Genomic DNA, 21351 nt, shown 5'->3' on the forward strand with positions numbered 1-21351 from the left:
ACTAATCACCTGCCCATGCTTAACTCCCCTCCCTCCATACACGAACCTGAACTGTTCCAGGAAGTAATGCACTTAATCTATCACCAATTTTATGCAAGCCTCAGAGACGATTAGTACTTCACTCCTTCAATTTTATCCAAGCCTCAGAGACCATTCGTACTTCAAAAAAAGCACAAAAGTTTTTTTTTGTTCTTTTGCACGAAAAAAGATCCTCTATTAGTTTTTCCAATGGGCTACATCAGTCTCTGAGATAATACTCTAAGCTGTCCAATTGCCACTCTAGCATTATGTGGCATATGTGGCCATTCTTTATTGGTATGTGTGTAAATGTTAGTTATTTTCCCTTCCTCCCTTGGTGGCTAGAGAGAGAGAAATGAAATGAAATGAAATGTTATATTAACGTCTTCAAAAGGCCAAAATGACCTATGAGACTAATCTGTTACAAAATGGTGAATCTAATACCACGTCTGGGTACAAAAGAACTAGAACAAAGATACTACTACTAGAATCCATCCTCATCTGCACTCTGGATGTCGAGAGAGTATGGCTCGAATCCTTTGTTGTAGTCTCCGTCGATGTTGTGTAGCCCCTCTCCTCAATCGTGGCCGTCTGGATCTCCGTAGCTCCAGTGCTCGGTAGATGAGAGTGCCGGTAGTGGTCGAATGAGTGTGGGCCGAGCTCTGCAGTGATGGCTGCTCCTCTGGCTGTCCCATATCTAGTGAAAAGAAATCTGTTATCTGTCTTTGGGCCAAGATTCACGCAAGTGGTTGAAATAACAGCAGCGCAAGGAGATTTCAGCGCAAACAAGAGCAAGCAGGACCGCAAGGTGCAGGTTTCGGAGCAGCAGACAACAGGAGGACTTCATTACAGGCTGCCATGTGCGCAGGCCGCGAGCCATTCCCCACAGTGGAGGCCGCATGCTCTTTTCTTATTACAGGTGCAGAGTTGGGAGCAGACCCTGCAGGGGCTGTGTCCCTGGTTATTGGCAGTGGTAAATGCTTGGCGCCCCACGGGGTAGACAGTCAGCCGTGAGCTTTTCCCAATCCAGGGGGCTGCGGACTGTTTGCTGGAAGGTTTAACAAGTTCAGTTTGCAGGGAAGTGGGCGCAAGGCCCTACATCATATCCTTTTGTTATTGCTAATGCCCGTAGTGGGCTGAGGTTGCGTATTTAACCGCATCGGGTTGTGGGTGTTCCATTGCCGCCTGGTCTCTCAGCTATGTGTTTAGTGTGGCCGTCTTGTGATGGAGGTCATGAGCGCAAACCCAACACTTCCCAAGAGCTCTAGCCCCTCCCCCTTGAGTGGTTTGCATGCAATGGCATCACCAGCAATGAAGAAATCAACTTTTATGACTACCAGCAAGAGGTTAGCAAACATGGAAAAGGAGATGAAGGCGTACAAGACAGAGATGGAAGAGTGGAAGATGGAGAAGGCGGTCTTTCTTCATTGGAAAATCAGCAAGGCCGAGCTTCGAACTGTGGAGAAAATGGAGCATCGGGCCGAAATTGAAGACCTCAAGAATCAGATTTCAGCCCTCAAGAGAGACCTAGCCGAGGCAAGAGCCAATGGTGGAATAGAAGAGGGAGAAATCCAACCCTCAGTGATAGAAGAACTTAAGGTAATCAAAGAGCAAATGCAAGCCATTAAGGAAGAGGAGAAACAACAGGAAGCAAAAACGTCTTCATGGGCAGATATGATTACCAAAACCCATAAGAAAGTGGAGGAAGTGGAGAAGTGGATTTCGGTCACAAAGAAGGGCAAAGGCAAGGAGGTATCAATCCCCACCCCCACCATCATCAACATGACACTTGAGGAGGAACAACAAAGACATATGAGCGCCTTGCATGTGAGGGTTACCGGCCTCAACGATCGGGACAAAATTGATGAGGAAGTACAGGAGCTCATGGTACTAATGGGGATGCAAAAAGCGACACACACAAGAGCATGGAGAGTTGGTAAGAAAAGTGGAGGCACGGGGGGAACATCGAGAGGAAGAGCTCTCATACTGCGCTTCCCCTCTATTGAGGAGAAGGACTTTTTGAGAAGAAGGCCCACTCTCAAAAAGACTGGTATCTTCCTTTGTGACGATCTCACCCTCTCACAACTTGCCCACATGCAGGAAGTCATGCCAAAGATTAGGGCCGCATGAGAAAAGGGGAAGACAGCTTTTTACAGAGAAGGAAGAGTGGTCATTATGGAGAGACGCCCTACATGACGGTGCGAGACCTATGGGACCACACTCATGATGGCGGTTTGGAACTGTAATGGTTCGTATAGACTTGATGTGGGGGCCTTTGAGGACAGCTTTAGAGACAGTGACATTGTTTTCTACTCAGAGATTCATCAGGCTCCAGGACATTTGATGCCGCATATATCAGGATACAGATGGGAGACAACTTGCCCGACATGCACCAGATCTGAGCATGGGACTAGAGGACCAAGAGGTGTAGCAGTTCTTTTCAGAGAGGAGCTCAAGCCACTACTGCACATAGTTCGGAGAGATGATCAGGCCAGATACATGTGGGTGAGGCTGAGGGCAGAGACTGGACGTTTCTTGTACATCGCCATATGTTATTTTCCTCCCAGCACTTCAGTATATGCTTCACCCAGAGGACAGTCTCCTTAATCTGTACTTGATGATGATATTTGGGAGTTCTCCAGGGATGGAGACATCATACTATTGGGGGATTTCAATGCCCGTACAGGCAGTTCACAGAAGGTTTTCTATGACACCTCAGAGGAGATGCTCAGAGAGCTAGAGCCGGAGGAGATGGGGCTTGAGAAATGCTCACACGACAGAGAGCATATAGAGTATGGGAGATACCTCGGGGAGATGACGACTACTCACAGTTTAGCCATACTGAATGGCTTACCGACATTCCCATCATCTACATGTTTTACTTGTTTTCCACACAGACATGGGGCTAGTACTGTAGACTATGTTCTGACACATCCGAGCTTTATCTCTCACATTCAGGATTTTACAGTGGGACCCACGCCTGTTGGGATAGCAATAGATCGTGCACTTTTGACATTATCAGTCTCCTTTGAGTACAATACATTTCAGGCCTCACGGGGTGGTAGACAGGGGCTAGTACTGTAGACTATGTTCTGACACATCTGAGCTTTATCTCTCACATTCAGGATTTTACAATGGGACCCAGGCCTGTTGGGATAGCAGTAGATCATGCACTTTTGACATTATCAGTCTCCTTTGAGTACAATACATTTCAGGCCTCACGGTAGACAGGCTGGTTTCAGGAGGGGTTTCTCCACATTGGATCATGTCTTTACACTCAAAGCTATCATTGAGGAGGGTCGAGCACATGGTAGACGGATATATTGCAGCTTTGTGGACTTCCGCAAAGCTTTTGACACAGTACCGAGGGCCAGATTGATGCGCCGACTTATGGAATTGGGGGTACCCACAGAACTGATATGGGGGATTATGGCATTGTACAGTTCAGTGATGGGTCATGTATGCACACCAGAGGGGATATTTGACATAGTTCACTCCACTACCGGAGTGAAACAAGGATGCCCATTGTCCTCTATTTTATTTGGTATGTATGTTGATGAGGTCTCTGATTATATTGACAGAGGAAGAGATAGAGTGCTCAGCATGCAGGGACATGGATCCCTCTTTTATTGTATGCCGACAATATCGTGTTGATATCAGACTCACCAGAGGGTATGTAAAGACATTTGGACGCATTGCATAGGTTTGCAGGGGATAGTGGATTGTCCGTCAACCTTGGTAAAACCAAGGTCATGGTATTTAATACCACGCCACAGTGGGTCAGGAGATCAGCACTTACATTCACATATGGTCAGGACAATATGGAGTACACTGATGCATACACATATCTTGGGGTGGTCTTTAGTGGACCGAGGTTCACACTGAAAGTGGCAGCAGACACTAGATTGACTCGTGCCTATGCAGCCCTAGGCGGTTTAGAGAGGATTTGTTCGCAGGTTCAGTTCCAAGAACCTCGAACAAAGCTCTGGCTCTTCGACACTTTGGTCGCTTCAGTTATGCACTACGGGGTTCAAGTTTGGGGACCATCTGTTGACAATGCTGGATGGAGTAATAAGGAGAGGCCCTTGGTATCTATGATTTCTAGGCTAATTAGAGCCAAGACCTCAGTTCCACATGACATGATACAAGCGGAGCTGGCTGCCCCACCTATGGAGATCCAGATCAGTATCATTTGTACACAGCTTATGGGACACCACCAGGGACAGATATGCTAGGCTTGCTCTTGAGTCATCCAGACAACTGGCATTACAGGGAGATACATCATGTTGGTATGCACAGATGAGCTCATGGTTTCAGAGGCATGGTTTCAGCATGGACAAGCTGCCCCCTTTCAAGTATTCTCTTGATGCACCATCTTTGGCTCTTACACGGATGGAGATTACTAGACTCATTCGGCAAGATCTTATCCAGCTTGATACCAGGAGGACATGGATAGAACCATCACGGGAGTTGGGTACGAAGAGGGCTTTCTATAGAGAGCATCTTCTCCAACTCACGACAGATGGATTTGTCACACGGCCCAGCTACATGGAAGCACATCTATCTCATGGGTTACGATGTGCCTTAGGCTAGTTACGCACATCTTCACACCAGCTTGGGATTGAGACAGGTAGATTTAGAGGCATACCAGGAGGATATGTCAGTTATGCCATGCAGAGCCAGAGACAGAGTTTCACTTCATATGTCACTGCACAATTTACTATGAGATTCAGGGACGCTTTCACTATTTATTCAGAGATGGTTTTGACTCGTTAGATAGAATCATGAGATATCAAGATCAGAAATGTCTCGGATTATTTCTACTTGAGATACAGAGACATAGAGACTCTCTATTGAGAGGGCAGAGACAGAGACAGTCCCAGAGACGCATCTCAGATTTCTTCAGTCCGAGTACCACAGAGGCAGAGGGCCACCACCACCACAGAGCTCGGTTCCCACCCATACACACACCAATGGTACTCTCACTAACCGAGCTATAGAGTTGGGGAGATCGAGAAGACCACGATTGAGGAGGGGAGCCACGCAGCACCGACGGAGATTGCGGCAGAGGATCCACACGATTCTAGCACGACACCCAGAGTGTCGATCAGGATAGGCTTCATGCTACTGCTATATTGTATCATGGTGACACTTATCCCCATTTTGTACCTTTGTGGCATTATACCATTGCTCAGCTTACCAGCCACCCATAGGAGTCGGTAGCACTCCTATCTCCGTTTCTAGTTTGTAGTTTTCTTTGTTTGTACCCAGACTTGGTACTAGACTCACCATTGTAATCAGTTTGGTCTCATAGGTCATTTTGGCCTTTTGTAGACGTTAATATATCATTTCATTTCATTTCTATCTCTCCCAGTAAAGTGTCTCTATATCCGTGTAACTCAAGTAGATATAGCCCAAGACATCTCTGATCCTCATAACTCATGACCCCCAGTATTGACGACACCCGTCAAAGGCGCTCGCTGCTGCTCCTCTTCCCCCCCTGCCTCCCTGCTCGCCATCGCGCTCCCCCCTTCTCCCACCCTCCCCCCCTACATGCCCGTTGCCCTGCCCACTACCCACCTCCTCGCCCACTCCCGGTCCTGCTTGGCTGGTCTCGCCAGCACCTTCGACGTCCTCAGTCCAACAAAAGGCCTTCGTTCGCCGACGCCACGTCGCCCTTTCTTCATAGTAGTGGACACTGATGGAGGCTCATGCTCCACCTCAGAGGGACTCTCAAGAAGTCCCCCTCGCATGACCCTACAGAGCCCACCATCTGACTTGCTCTTTCGCCGCGACAGAGCAATCGAGCCTCGCAGCAGAGGTGGAACGCTTTCAGGCAACTTCCGTCCTCTGCAAGATTCTCGACACCAGACCCAGCAGAGGAGAGGTGCGTGATCTACTCCAGGCCCGCCTTCTCGTAGAGGTGGGCAAGATCTAGGATGTTCATGTTCCTAGGACGCGGCTACTATCAGATAGAGTTCGAGACTTCCGAGATGGCGTCCAAGGTCATCGCGATGAGCCCCTTGGCCATCAGAGTAGTTCGAGCCCACTTTCGACAGTGGAGGCATGGTTTTGATCCAGCTACAGATGTTCTGGTAGAGGAGGTAGACCTTCCTATCTCCGTCTACTTCCCCGGTTTGAGGAGGGAGTACCTGCCACTCTTGTCCAGGATAGGCTCAGAGATTGGGATTGTCCTGGAGACACCTCGCACGGAAGCCTCTGTAGCTGCCAAGGCGGCCGGCATCCCCTAAGCAAGTGTTCTGGTTCAGGACACCCCCACTCTCTCGAAGGTCATCCTGCTACCTCGGGTGAGTAGGGGTGGGTTCTGTCAGAGCGTGGAGTATTCGGGCCTCTCGAATCAGTGTTTCATTTGCAAACAGATGAGCAATTTGGCAAAGGCCTGTCCTTGCAGGAGACCTCGACCCACAGCGCATGCGCAGCCTCCCAAGGCTAAGCAAGCCCAATAGCCAGGCACACAGGACGCACAGGCTGGTACCTCAACTGAGACTAGCGATCAGACAGCTGAAGGTTGGCAGCAGGTGGTGCCTGGCCGCAGCCGACAGGGGCGGGCTTGCCCCACTGCTCCCCTTGGTGGCCGACCTTTTGCAACTCAGCAACATTGGGTTCCAACTAGGAACCGTTTTGACCCCTTCAGCAGGACCCATCTGAGGAGGCCCCATCCACTTCAGTTCCTTCACCTCCACCTCCTCCTCCCTCAGACGCTGCCGCTCTGCCTCCTCCCCCTCCCCCTCCTTCACCTTCGCCTCCCGTCCCTCCTCTCTCCACAATGAGGCCCACAGCCTCATCTCCCGACTCCTCCACCACTCCTGCTCAGATGCAAGGGACTAGTCACGCGTCTGCCACGAGGCGATCTCTTGGTAGTACTTTCGCTACGAGCCGTGTGGCTCGAGAGGGACAGCCCCACTTGAGGCCGCCTTTTCTGGTGCAGACTTCTCCTTTTACAGCAGTCCCTAGAGGTTTGACTAGCTTTGACATTCGCAAACGATGGGACTTCTTTGACTACAGTTTCACACGGTTTCTGGGTGACTCTTGAGTCTTCTCCTGACTTGCTTTCGAGTCCACGTCCTCTTTCTTGCAGCTAGAGGCATTGAGGCTTTGGACATAGCGGTGGGTTTCTCCTTTCCACTGTGCGGTAGGGATCTCACAGAGTGGACTCAACACACAGTTCTTGACTGGCTCGAAACTCAGGCTACTGAATTCTCACACCACACAGGGGACTTAGGGGTGACAGATCTGGTACAGACACTTTGGCCTCTTGCCAAGTTCAGAGTGACGCCTCCGGATGCAGTGGGTTGCAGGCACATTGTGGTGCATTTGTTTGTTCACACTCAAAGCCCTCCTTGTTATGTATTTGTACATGAGGATTCTTGGACAGAGGATGTAGCCCTTCGGGCTGCACGCTAGGCTTGGGCCTGGGCGGGACAGTCACTTCTTTCGCGCTTGTCTAATGGTCGTTCGGATGCGGATTACTCCCCATCCAAACAGGCCTCAAAGATAGCGAGGTTGGCTGCTGTGGCAGCATCTGTTTTCTCCCATTGACTCCATGAGGATCATCTCATGGAATGTGCAGGGATTAGGAGTGCCCCAGTTTCAACATCAGAGGGGTCGGCTGCGTCAGGAGCTTCAGAGATGCCTTGTGGGTGGTGAGATTGGCATTCTTATGCTACAGGACCATCTCTTTGTGAGAGCCGCATTAGATGGTGTGGTCATATGTTGCGTGGTCGCTATGAGACGTTTTGGTCCGCTGCATTTGGACCTGGAGGCATCCAGGGTGGGGTATGTATGACTATTGCGGATTCTTTGCAGCAGGCCACTGTGGGCAGAGGGATTACTGTGCCAGGCAGGGCTCAGTGGATTACTCTGCAGGTTCAAGGTTGCCTCATGGGCTTCCTGAACATCTATGCGCCCAATGTGGCAAGTGTATGTGCAGAGTTTTGGTCTCACATTGTAGAGTCTCTGCCGCAGGCAGAGCAATGGTGCATTGGGGGTGACTTCAACATGTTGGAGGACCCCTCTGATAGGATTGGAGGTAGCCATACTACTATGCATGTAGTTGAGTTGGCAACTTGGGAGAGGTTATGTATGACTCTGCCGGTTTCAGATGTGAGGTAGCATTCTAGCTTTGTGAGGCCCCCACACAACCTGGCCTTCTCTCGTTCATACCACAGAGTGGGAGGAGTGAATCTATCTCGGACTCTTCTACACTAGTGACGACTTGGGTGGGTCAGTTTGCATTCTGGCTGGGACTTCTTTTTCGGACCATGCACCAGTGATCCTCACAGTACAGATAGACAGAGGAGAGGGAGCACGATGCTTCGCATCCCTGAGAAGGTCTTGCTGGACTTTGCGCTAAGAGAGCAAGTGGTGGCTATTTGGACAGAGGGCTTAGACATGCACGACTCTCCTGCTGACAAAGTGGCCTCTGTGACTTGCTCAGCTTAGTCGGCTATTTCTCTAGGAGTCTACGGCCGCCTGGCTGCAGTGAGAGAGGAGCAGCGTCTCCGACGGGGCGTTGCTTCCTTGCAGAGGATGCAGGAGCAGCATCCAGACAGTCCTTGGTTGGAGGAGAATTTGCAGTAGGCTCGCCAGGAGCTTGCCAGCACAGAGAAGAGGCGCCAGAAGTTTGCTTTTCATCGACAGGTATCTGAGTGGACGATGACAGAGTGACAAGGGATTTCTTTGAGACAGTGGGGCCCCGACATGCGCATGCTAGGGTCAGCCCGTTGAGGAGGCCTGACGGGTCGGTTGCTTCAAAGCCAGAGGACATGCTGCAATTGCCACCGACTTTTATCGTGACCTGTTGTCAACAGAGCCTCAGTCAGAGCGTGAGGATGCATGCAAAGAGCAGGTGTGGGCACAGATGCCTTGTCTTGTGACTGAGGAGATGCGCCAGAGGCTTGAGCTGCCTCTTCAGTTAGAGGAGCTCCACACGGCCCTCAGAGCACTTCCCCGTGGTAGCTGTCCAGATGAGGATGGTTTGACTCCCAGCTTTTTCATAGAGTACAAGGACTTGCTTGGCTTAGATCTCTGCAGTGCTTTTCAGTACATCCTACACACAGGAGAGATGCCGACAGCATGAGTGAGGGCCTAATTTACCTCATTCCTAAGGAGGGTGGCTCCTTGGATGAGATTCGACAGTGGCGGCCCATCACCATCCTCAACTCAGCCTACAAAATTCTTGCCAAGGCTCTGAGTTTGAGGATTCAACCACTTCTAGAGAGCATCATACATGGGACACAGACAGGTTTTGTCAAGGAGCGTAGTATCCTTGACAACATCTTTACTTTCTGGGAAGCTTCTGCCCTCACCCGCCTCCATGGTGAGGATCTGGTGATACTTCTTCTCGATTTTGAGAAGGCCTACGACAGAGTTGACTGGGACTTCTTGGAGGGCACTATACGCAGGATGGGCTTCTCAAATGCCTCAGACAAGCACACAGTCAGGTACTTTTGTCAGGTGGTAGAGGAGATTGTTTCATGCTCACACGTTTGGTCAGACAGGGCCTGCCCTCTTGCCCCCTTCCTCTTTCTGTTCTATGCTGAGGCGATGAGCAAGTTTTTGGTTTCATGGAAAATTGGTCTACGTGGCTTAGCGCTCCCTATTCGGGGAGATGAGCTACTGGATGTTGAGTTTGTTGATGACTCAGCCTTGTACTTGGATGGCCAGGAGGCCAACCTTCACAAGTGTGAGCAGGTTCTTGAGACCTTTTGTTGTGCATCAGGCGCACTGATCAACTAGAGAAAGACAGTGGCTTTCTCGGTTGATAGTGCTCCTACGCCCGATTGGTTGCTAGGTGAGGGTTTCAGATGGATTCCCCCAAGGACTGCAGTTCGATACTTGGGCTGTCACATTGGCTTAGACTTGTCTCCTAAGCAGCAGATTGCTCCCGTCCTCTTATCCATCAAGAGGAAGTTGTTACATTGGAGCTCCGCACAACTTTCTATGGCAGGCAGAGTTGTAGTGGCCAACCAGGTGTTGTTGGCTACTATGTGGTAGTCAAGGCGTGACACTCAGATAGCCCGGGCCAGAGTGGCCTGGCAGGTCATCACTCTTCCTTGTTCAGGGAGGGTTGGGGATCATAGACCCAGCACAGCAGAGTAGAGCCCTTCTTGGAAAGTTTGTAGTCAGAGGATTACTTCCAGGGGAGGAGCCCTGGAAGGAGTTTTTGAGTCAGCAGCTTAGTGCTAGAGTACCTCAGGCTGGAGGCCTCTGGCGACCTTCGACCAGATGGATTTTCACAGAGATGCGTAGAGTTGAGTGAGCAGGAGACTGGAGGATCGTTTCGCTATGAGTCTGCTCCGTTCCTAGGAGCAACTGCGGAGAGGCCTAGAGCAGCATCAACCTACTTGCACGGAGGAGCGCCTGAGATAGCTCCTTGTTTGAAACCCCATGGTTAGCACTCAGAGAGGCCACTTGGTTGGTAGTAGGACTCATGTTTCTTGGGGTCCCATGGCAGAGGGTCCAGCACGCACTTTAGGTGACTGGCTACAGTTTTCATGCTTATCAGAGGAGCTTCAAAGCATCCAGCTACAAGGCATGAGAGGGGTGCAGAGCATGTGTCAAGACATCACAGAGGCAGTACCAACTAAGTGGCTCACACCTCTCGAGTCAACAACGCCCAGATGGATGGGGCCCTTCAAGCGACTGGAGGTTCTCATCGTAGTTCGAGCTTGCTCAGAGACTGTACCCTCCCAGTTTTCTTGAGCTACAGGGTGAGGGTTGCTTACCCCAAGTTTTAGTAGAGACCCCACAGGTAGCAAAGTGTTGTTTTCAGAGGATCCGAGTTGTGGGCATCTGTGGGAGGACTTGTGTCATAGATCCTGACCATGCAGCTCTTGAGACTGGCCACTGGAGGCTATGGGCTTGGGAGTGTTGTCCACTGGCACGAGTGCAATGGGATCCTGGAGAGTGGTTTTGGAGGGACCCTTTCTCCTCAGTCGACCATCCAAGTGTCCGTTTCTTTCAGTACACTGTTCGACTGAGACGTCATATACTGGCAACACGGAGAGAGGCTCGTCTTGCTGCAACACCTCATTGGCAGGAGGAGGGTCTCACAATTGAGTTCTTGTCAGCTTTTTGGGAGAGGTTGTGGGACTCCAGACAGCCGCGGCAAGCCACTTTGTTGTGGTTGGTTGCACATCGAGCTACAGCAGTTGGGAGTTGGCTTGTACATAGTGGTCTCTGGGCAACATGCGTAGCTTGTGACCATCCTGTGGAGAGTCAGCGCCATTGTCTTTGGGATTGTCCTTTGGCACAGCAGGTTTGGCTTTGTGTCCATCAGCTGATGCCAGCTCTTTCCACGGCACGACAGTACACTTGGGGGGTAGCTGCTTGGTCCACTCTCACGGTCCCGGCACTTCAGTTTGAGCTATCCTCCACCAATAGGATGATAGTGATGCAGGGGGGTCGACCTACACTCCAGCCTGCTACAGAGCTTACTCCACAGGAGTGGTGCAGTGAGAGAGAGGTGCTCATCTGCGGCCTGACACTCTGGTTCATCTGGCAGGCCCGCTGCTTCCACATCTTTGAGGCTCACCCTGTACCACCAGCAGAGACTCTTCGAGATCTTTGGCTAGAGCTGATCCATACTCTCAGAGGACAGTTCGAGAGACTCCAAGGCAGCTCCGACCGCATGCGGGAGCGTAGAGAAGCTTTCCTTCGACTCTGGCGCCCAGGCCTTTCTTCACCATGGTCCAGGGTGTGCTGAGATGGCACTACGGTCCACTTGTGTGGCTTTTCCCTCCTCCCATCTCTTGATTTAGCCTCATTGTACATACGTTGTTTTTTCATTAGGAGAGTCTCCCCCTTATGATTCTTGTAGCCCTCTCTAGTAGAGGTGGCTGTAGCCCTATGGGCAGTTTCATTAACTAATAGAAGGATCTTTTTCTTAAAAAAATAAAAAAAACTCATGACCCTAGAGAAAGGACCGAAACCCTCTCTAAATAAGCAGTGGAAACGGCCCCGAATCTCATAGTACGCTATGCAATGACATATGTAATGTAGAGACAAATGTAGCTTTGTCTCTGGCTCTAGCTCGCATAAGCAACATATCCTGCTGTCTGTTGGTATCCCTCTGAATCTACCAGTCTCAATCTCCAGCTGATGTGAGGATGTGTGTATCTGACCAATGGCACACTGCAAACCATGAGACATATGTGTGTCCATGTAGCTGGGTTGAATCACAAAACCATCTCCTGTGAGGTGGAGAAGATGCTCTCTATAGAAAGCCATCTTCGTGCCCAACTCATGTGGCGGCTCTATCCATGTCCTCCTGGTATCCAGCTGGATCAGGTCCTAACAAATGAGTCTAGTAATCTCCACCCGTGTAAGAGACATCGAGGGTGCCTGAAGAGAGTACTGGAAAGGGGACAGCCTGTCCATGGTGAAGCCATGCATCTGAAACCATGATGTCATCTGTGCATACCAGCATGAAGTGTCCCCCTCCAGATCTAACTGTCTGGAAGACTCAAGGGTCAGTCTAGCATATCTGTCTCTAGTAGTATCCCACAAGCTGTGCACAAAGGAGACTAATCTCGCAAGCGCCTCAATCTCCATAGGAGAGGCAGCTAGCTCTGCTTGAATGATAGCGTGGGGTACGGAGGCCTTGGCTCTAATCAGTCAAGAGATCATAGATACCAAGAGCATCTCCATACGTCTCCAACCATCTTGGCCTATAGAAGGTCCCCATATCTGCACCCCATACAACATAGCTGAGGCTGCTAAAGTATCAAAGAGCCATAACTTTGTCCAAGGTTCCTGGAACTGAACCTGCGAACACATCCTCTCCAAGCCTCCCAAGGCCTCAAAAGCTCTAGTCAGTCTAGTCTCTGCTGCTCTCCCCAAATGAAAACCTCGGCCCAGTGAAGACAATTGAGGCTGCTAAAGTATCAAAGAGCCATAACTTTGTCCAAGGTTCCTGGAACTGAACCTGCGAACACATCCTCTCCAAGCCTCCCAAGGCCTCAAAAGCTCTAGTCAGTCTAGTCTCTGCTGCTCTCCCCAAAAGAAAACCTCGGCCTAGTGAAGACAACCCCAAGGTAAGTGTATGCATCTGTATACTCTACAATCTCCTGACTTCACTGATGTCATCTAAATGCCGAACTCCGCCTATGAGACATATCAATGTACAAATAGGAGATTTCCTTTGTCACCCAGAGATAGGAAAAATTGAATGACCAAAGTTTAAATCAAAATGGAAGATGGAACTCAACCTGGATGGGTTGACTAAATAAAGTACACAACGACGACGGTGAGAGGGTGATTTAGGGTGGTGTGATGTAGATGAAGATGGAACGCCATATCTAGGGGCTTAAAATGCAATCAATATGTGTCGGGTATACAAGCATGATATGCATGGCCTACCTAGCTCCATCTTGTACCATAGTATGGGGTGTAAAATGGTATACCTCAAAGAGGTTGGGATAAAGAGCTCCCTTAAGAATATGCCTGGATTTGACGGGAGCTCTGTCAATCTCTCCTGTGTCTCTCTGTGGTGTCACGCTCTAATCTATATCATCTCTCTCTCTGGTAAAGCCTGGGTATCCAAACCATCTGCTAGTAGCTTGTAAACTCTCTACTCGCTGTAATGTGACTCTACCGGCTATGTGGGCAGTGGGGGAGGGTTATACCTCTAAAAGAAACATGTGATATGCCGCCGCTGCGGTCCTCCGCAATGTGTGGTTTGAGCCTGTGGGGAAATCTCCCTGTGCCGCTATATCTCTAGTATAAACCACCCTAGTATGTGTTGGTCTCCTAACTCGAAGAGCTGTCATAGGGAGCATGCTCTCCAAATAGTGTATGATATCTCTCTTTGATAGTAGCACATGCTCTACAGTTGCAAACATAGTGCTCCTCGGAGTCCACCTCCTATTGGCATAGTCTACATCTCACTCTCTGTTCTTGGTATCCCAGTTGCTCTACCCACCTCTATGTGAGGATACTCTTAGTTGGCCAATGGCTACTCTAGCACCATGTGAGAGGAATCCATATCTAGGTCTCTGTTTGAATCCATCCTCCACGATGCTCATAAAGTGGGTCCGGTAGTATAGCATCATCGATGGTAGTGACAAGCTAAGTGATATCCATGTCTCTTGTGTATGGAGCTATCAAATATCCTGCCTCAATACTCTGTTCCCATCACTCGGTGACAGGCAGATATGTCGAGCCTCTCAGTCATACTAGAAGGGTCACAATTGATCCATATCTATCCCATGATGTATGAACCATTGTGTCACCTATGCATACCATGATCCTCCATCTCGTGCCTTAGCAAAGCTATTTGGATGCCTCAAAAGCTCTACGTGCCAGGTGGTCGGGGCTCATGTCTCTAGATCTATTTATGACACTAATAGTCTCGATTAGTGCCTTTGTAACCAGCTTGGCACTTACAAGGCGGTAATCTCACAACAATATACAAACACAATTGAAAACTTTAACATTTGAACTTGAAATCAAGCAGTAGTTGCAACATGAAGAGGCAGAGTTCCACTTCCAGATGCATTGGCCCCAAAGTTTGGTGCCCCTTTTGGTACTTCTTTTTATATTGATAGTTCATAGAGTACAACTGCCGAGGAGTCACTCTGCAATTACTTCCAATCTTATCTACCTAGAGTGACCCCTTAGGCACACTTTTATAGGCAAAGCAATGGGCCTGCCATGTCAGCAGACACAACGTATGGCCCATAAATTACACCATAATTTCTTAGCTGCTGCTACATGTCGCCGGGTATGTCTCGCTCTGTCTTCTTCAAGCAGATCCACATCATGGCTTTGTGACATACCCCCCTCTTAAAAGAAAAATAATTGCCCTCGATTACACCTACAAATGGGTCTCTCAATCCGAGCCCACCATTGGGTGGCCATGCCTAGTGCCCAAATTACTGTTGCATACATCAATGCTTGAGTGACCAAGGTATCAAATAGCCACTCCTATGACTGGGGTTCCTGGAAGTGTGCCTAGTGACACAGTCTCTCGCATAGCTAAGGCTGCATATCCTCGTGTCAACCTGGCTCTAGTTCTGGCTCCCATCCCCATAGTGAAGCGTGCGGCCGTTGCTGAGAAAGTTACTCCCATGTATACATAAGGAGTAACAAACTCCACCTGACCTCCTGCAAGGGTCAATGTGGTAGGGCAGGAGATGTGTGGAATATCATGACCTTAGTCTTCCCTGGGTTCACTGTAAGACCCCTCTGTATAAAAAAATCATTATGTGTGTGACGGCGATGTTGTAATCTTCTAGGTGTCTCATAGATCAATATGATGTCCTCAGCATACAACATGATATAAATTGGTATACTTGATAGGTAGACCCCATCTCCTCCTCTACATGCTATAAAGCCAGCCACCTCATCAATGTATAGCGGAATAGTGTAGGGGGGTGTGGGCAGCCTTGCTTCACACCAATGGTGCTAGCAATGGTCCTTGATACCCACTTCAAGCAGTGAACTTTGCCAAGTACCCTACTTGTATGAAGCATAAATGCCCCAAGCCATCTCCAATGGTATGCCCAATGCCTGTAGGCACCTGAATAGCCTCTCTCGTGGTCCTATGTTGAAGGCTTTGCGGAAGTTCAGAAAGCAGCAATATAGCTTCTTCCTCTATCTCTTGCTTCGTCAAGCAACACCTCAAACTGAAACCATGATCTATTGTAGGAAAGGCTCTCCTGAAAGCTCCCTATCCATGGGCTTGTAGGCCCTCTCTCTCTCTGCCTACATACTCAACTCCGCCTTCAACACTGCCCCATAGAGTTTGGCCAAGATGCGGCCAACCATAATACTTCCGTCATATATCTTGCCTTGTGAGGTGTGCATCGTCTACTTGTGGTAAAGCCTCCACTAGAGCTGAGCAAGTGAGCAAGAAGAGGCACTGGTGCATCGACATCATAAATAAGGTGCTCACCCTACAAACCCATGTGGTTTGCAGCTTATCCATGTTCTAGACGATGGATAGCTATCTTTACCATCAACAGGGTAAAGAAGATAGCTGTAGTATGTCTAGGCTCCTATGGCTGCAGTATGGGTGGCTGAAATGGCACCTGGCATAAGCTCTTGGCATATGCATGCGAACTCTGCAGGTCCTCGATGGAGTGTCAGCGTCTGGGCTCTCTAAAGCTCCTACAAGAGATATGGTTGTCTGCTCATGAAGAAATGACTTTTACAGCAGATGAGCCTCCTCATCTCTCTCCGAACCTCTTGCTCTGTGATAGTCCCCAAAGCTCGTTGTGTCCGGAGTTATGTGTAGAGGGCTCTCTAAAGCTTCTACAAGAGATATGGTTGTCTGCTCATGAAGAAATGACTTTTACAGCAGATGAGCCTCCTCATCTCTCTCCGAACCTCTTGCTCTGTGATAGTCCCCAAAGCTCGTTGTGTCCGGAGTTGTGTGTAGAGGGCTCTACACTCATCATCATACCATTCCTTCTTCCCCTCCTTCCTCGCCTATTAAACTCTCTGCATGCATGCTCTTTGGTGCTCTATTTGCACTCTCGTGCGGTCATCATCAAGGTCCCCTCCAAAACCCAAAAAATGAGGGTTCGTGCCCCCTCATCCCAGAATAGTAGTATGGGGACCCTCTTCTTGGTAGCTTCTCTTCCCGCTCTCCAAGCTTTGGTAAATGGAAGAGGCCCTTCTTGTGTGTATCCAAGCTTCACAGATAATCACTTACCATCACCTTTGGGGTTGGAGCTGGTAGTCTCTTCTATGCCCGTGACTCATAGTTACTAGGAACGGAGAGTGGGAACATGGAATGGGGAATGGAAACAAGCATGTATTGCTATTCCCTATTATAGATACTCACGTCTAAAACAAGGAGTGGGGATTCGGAATGGGAAGTTGGAATGGGAAAAGATCGCCTAACTTTTCTTAATCAGTACACCAAGATTGCTTTACTAACACTCTCCTCGATGAACTACCTCCTGAAAGACCGGAAGATCGTCGTATCGATCTAAATCCGGGTAGTTCACCTCCAAATGAGCCACCTTATAACGTTAGTTTATTACAACAAAAAGAAATTCTTAAACTAGTAAATGAACTTTTGGAAAAGGGTCTTCTTCGATCTAGTACTTCTCCATATTGTTCACAATTTTGCTTGTTCAAAAGAAAGATGGCACTTTTCGAATGTGCATTGATTATCGTTCTCTAAACAACATTATGCTCAAGAACAGATTTTCAATTCCTAGAATTGATGATATCTTAGATAAGCTACAAGGGGCACAAATTCTCAACTGCATAGACCTTAAGAGCGGCTATCATCAGATTTGTATTGCTCTTGAAGATATACATAAGACTGCGTTCCGTACAACCTTCGCGTTCCGTACAACCTTCACATTGTACAAGTTTTTAGTAATTCCTTTTGGCCTCCCTAATACGCGAGAAACTTTCAATCGAATGATGGATAGAATATTTCGTCCTCATCGACAATTTACAGGAATCCTTGTTGACGATAACTTGGTCTTTTCTCGCACAGAGGAAGAACACAAACGACATTTGCAGATTGTGTTCGAAGAATTGCAGAAGCATAAGCTTCAAATAAATGCTAAGAAGAGTGATTTCTTCATGACTGGAATTCACTATTTGGGCCATATAGTCTCTCATAATAAAGTGCGCATGGACCCTACAAAGATTCGGGCTATTTCACAATGGGCACAACTGCCTCTGTTCATGATGTCCGAAGTTTCCTTGGGCTTTGTTCCTACTACATACGCCTTTTCATTTATGTAGCTACACCTCTCCATGACCTCACAAAGAAAAAGATATCTTCTGTATGAGGAATTACAAAGAAGGAAGCTTTTGAAAAGCTTAAGTACTTTCTCACCCATGGATCAATCCTCATTGTACTTGATCTTCGAAAACCATTTGAAGTACAATGTGATGCTTCATGTGATAGCACTGGTTCAGTTATTAATCAAGAAGTCCACACGATAGCTCATCAAAGTAGCCGACTTCGTGATGTGCAGCTTCATGCTTCCATTTATGAGAAGGAACTCATGGTAGTGATGCATGTTCTCTTAGTTTGGAAGCATTACCTTCTTGGAGCAGATTTTATAGTCGATACAAACCGTTATAATCTTTGATACTTTCCCTCCCAACGCAAGTTGTCTGAGAAACACATGTTGCACGCAAATTTTCTCTCTATGTTTCACTTCCAAATACTACACACTTCTGGAAGTAAAAATGTAGTTGCCGAAGCTCTTTCTCGATCGCCTGAAGTAACTGCTATAACGAGCATACACCGTCAAGAGTTAGAATCTCTACCTCAGATGTATCCTGACAACTCCGACTTTGGCAAAATTTGGCAACAGCTAAAAACTGGTAATGGAGTTTTTTCCGACTCTATTAAGTATGGATATCTTTATTTTAATCATGCTCTTTTTGTGGCACATCCACTTAGAACAAAAGTGATGGATGAAGCACATGCTTCTCCTTACGCAAGGCAAAGGTATAATATCCACAACACAGGCCTTAGAAAGATATTTCTACTGGCCAACACTACGAGCAGACATAGATAAATACATCAGAGATTGTGTACCATGCCAAAAGGCTAAGTCTGATCGCAATAAAACGCATGGCTTACTTCAGCCCCTACTGGTACCTCAAGTACCTTGGGAAAGTATTGTCATGGATTTTATAATGGATTTGCTACGAACTCCAGATGAAAATAATGCAATCTCAACTATTATAGACAGATTCAGTAAGCAAACTCATTTCATTCCAGTAAGAAAGACCATCAAAGCTGATCACATGGCAAAAATCTTTGTGGCACAAATTTTTAATTAACATGGTATGCCCAAAATGATTATAAGTGATCGTGATCCACAAATAGCTAGTAGCTTCTAGAGAGCATTTTTTACAGATATGGGAGCTATGCTGAATTTTTCCTTAGCTTATCATCCTCAGATGGACAAAGCGAAATCGCTATCTCTTGAAGTACTATGTTTCAGATAACCAACGAGAATGGAAGAATATCTACCTCTTGCCAAATTTTCCTATAATAACACTCTACATTCCTCTACGGGAAAAGCTCCCTTTGAAGTTATTTACGGCAAACCACATCTTCCCCCAATCCTTTTCACCAAGGATAAGATATTTGTAGTTGATGAATTTGTTTGTGATCTAGATACCGCTTACACTCCAGTGAAGCGCGCTATCCTTAGATCCCAAGAAAAGCATAAGAAAGCAACAAATAGACATCGTCGTGATCTCAAGCTAGTTGAAGGACATTTTGTTCTTCTCAATTTGACTAAGCCAGACTTCAGAAACATGACATGTAACAAACTTGGACACTCCAAGTCAAGAATCAACCACGACAACACCAAATAACCACTTCAAAACAATTTACAGATCACAATAGATTTGCACTGGCCCGGCGGAGTTCCGTGCCTAGAGATTTTGGCCCCAAAGACTGGCGCCCCTTTCGGTATTTCTTTTTGTATTAATCAATCATCAAAGTAGAAGAGAGCGGTTAGGGTTTCACTCTCAGACTCTGCGTCCAGATGCTCTCAGAAGTGAGGCCCTCACCACTAATTTAAAGGTTACAAGGGATGCCCAAAACCAGAGCCCCAAAAGCTTTTAAAATCAAAAGCATCAGTTCTCTCTCTCTCTTAGAGTCTTTTCTCTTTTTTTTTAAAAAAAAGCAAAAGCAAAATTCGCGTCGCTCATCATTTTCCAAAAATTTTTTTTTTTAATAATAATTCGCCTCCGCGATTTCCAAAAATTAGGGTTTTTGGCAGAAATTAGGGTTTGCAGGAATTTTAGGGTTTCTGGCAGAAATTAGGGTTTCTGCTGTCCGCCACGTAATCACTTTGTGACATGACAATCAAAAAGGGAAAGTTGTAAAACTTTCCAACATATATTATGGCCCGTTTAAGAGTATAGATCAAGTAAATAAAATCACATTTCGACAAGATCTTCCACAGACTTGGAAAACCCATAACGCTTTTCACAGGAGTCTCCTATGAACTTTCGTTAGCGAACCTCCTGCAGAACCAGTTATTGAAGATCACGTAATTAAAATCACATCTCGACAAGATCTTCCACAAACTTGGAAAATCCATAACGCTTTTCACATGAGTCTCCTATGACCTTTCGTTGGCGAACATCCTGCAGAACCAATTACTGAAGATTCCCCTCAAGTAGCTGCAATCGAAGAGATACTTCTTCCAAGATAGATTATACACCATCAAGAGCATCAACTAAAGTTTGGAATGACTCATCATAGATTCGTATAAGTACTAAGTGAATTACTCCTCTCTAGATGCTCAGTGGATGACCGAATCAGAATGGAAAGATTATCCCAATATTTTGCATAATTATCATGAAGCCCTATAGTTGCAGACAACTGTTTAGAAGCCAAAGGGATGTAATATTTTTAAGTAAGACTATGAATGAATAAAAATGGCTTTTGTGCACAAACTTATTTACGATTTATTGCTACCAATTAATAATTTAATAGACGGATAAATTTTCTGATGCAATGTGACATCTGGGTAAGTTATTGGTGTCTGGATAGTGAGATAAGTAGAGCAATAGCTGGACGCAGTGCAGAACACTTCAGAACAAGCTCATGAATAAGATGGCGTCCCCAGCTTATTTTAAGAAGTCACAATTTAACATTTTTATTGTGGACGCCCAAGAAAGTAACTGACCGGACACAATATAAATACGTCCCGACGAAAGCAAGCAGACTGAGTCGAGAGCAGTGTGGAAACAACAGAGGCAAACATGCTGCAGAGTGGCCGGAAACTCCCGTTTTAGCACTCATTTTTAAGCCCAAGGTTTAAAAACCTTTTAAAATAAGTGGTTCGCCAGTTTGCTGTTTGTGAAGCGTAAAAAATTTAGAAGGAGGCCAGCGAAAAAATCTTACGAGCTCTCTCTCTTCCACATGGAGCGTCATCTGGGAGAAAAATCACACGCATGGCCTTAACAGAGGTAGTGCTATCTTCTAGGAAGAGGCTCGCAGAACACAAACATACACACAAAGAAACCTATCTCAACTCTAAGTTTAGCCAGTTTAGCCCTCTCTCTCTCTCTCTCTCTCTCTCTCTCTCTCTCTCTCTCTCTCTCTCTCTCTCTCTCTCTCTGGGATACCAGCAGACAATAGGATATGCCAGCTAGAGCCAGAGACAAAGCTACATTACATATGTCATTGCACAGTGTACTATGAGATTCGGGGCTGTTTCCACTGCTTATGAGGTCCTTTCTCTAGGGTCATGAGTTATGAGGATCAGAGATGTCTTGGGCTTTATCTACTTGAGTTACACAAATATAGAGACACTTTATTGGGGAGAGCTAGAGGGAGACAGTCCCAGAGACAAATTA

At 47.3% G+C, this 21351-nt stretch overlaps 1 protein-coding gene across 6 annotated transcripts in view; it reads right to left on the minus strand.

Moving 5' to 3' along the window:
* The window catches only part of LOC147443608 (uncharacterized), a 118080-nt gene that overhangs the window by 11062 nt on the left and 85667 nt on the right, over window positions 1-21351 (minus strand). The window lies entirely within an intron of this gene.

This window comes from Adiantum capillus-veneris, chromosome 13 (genome assembly GCF_014529385.1).
Source record: "Adiantum capillus-veneris isolate H3 chromosome 13, ASM1452938v2, whole genome shotgun sequence".
In the NCBI taxonomy this organism is placed as follows: domain Eukaryota; kingdom Viridiplantae; phylum Streptophyta; class Polypodiopsida; order Polypodiales; family Pteridaceae; genus Adiantum; species Adiantum capillus-veneris.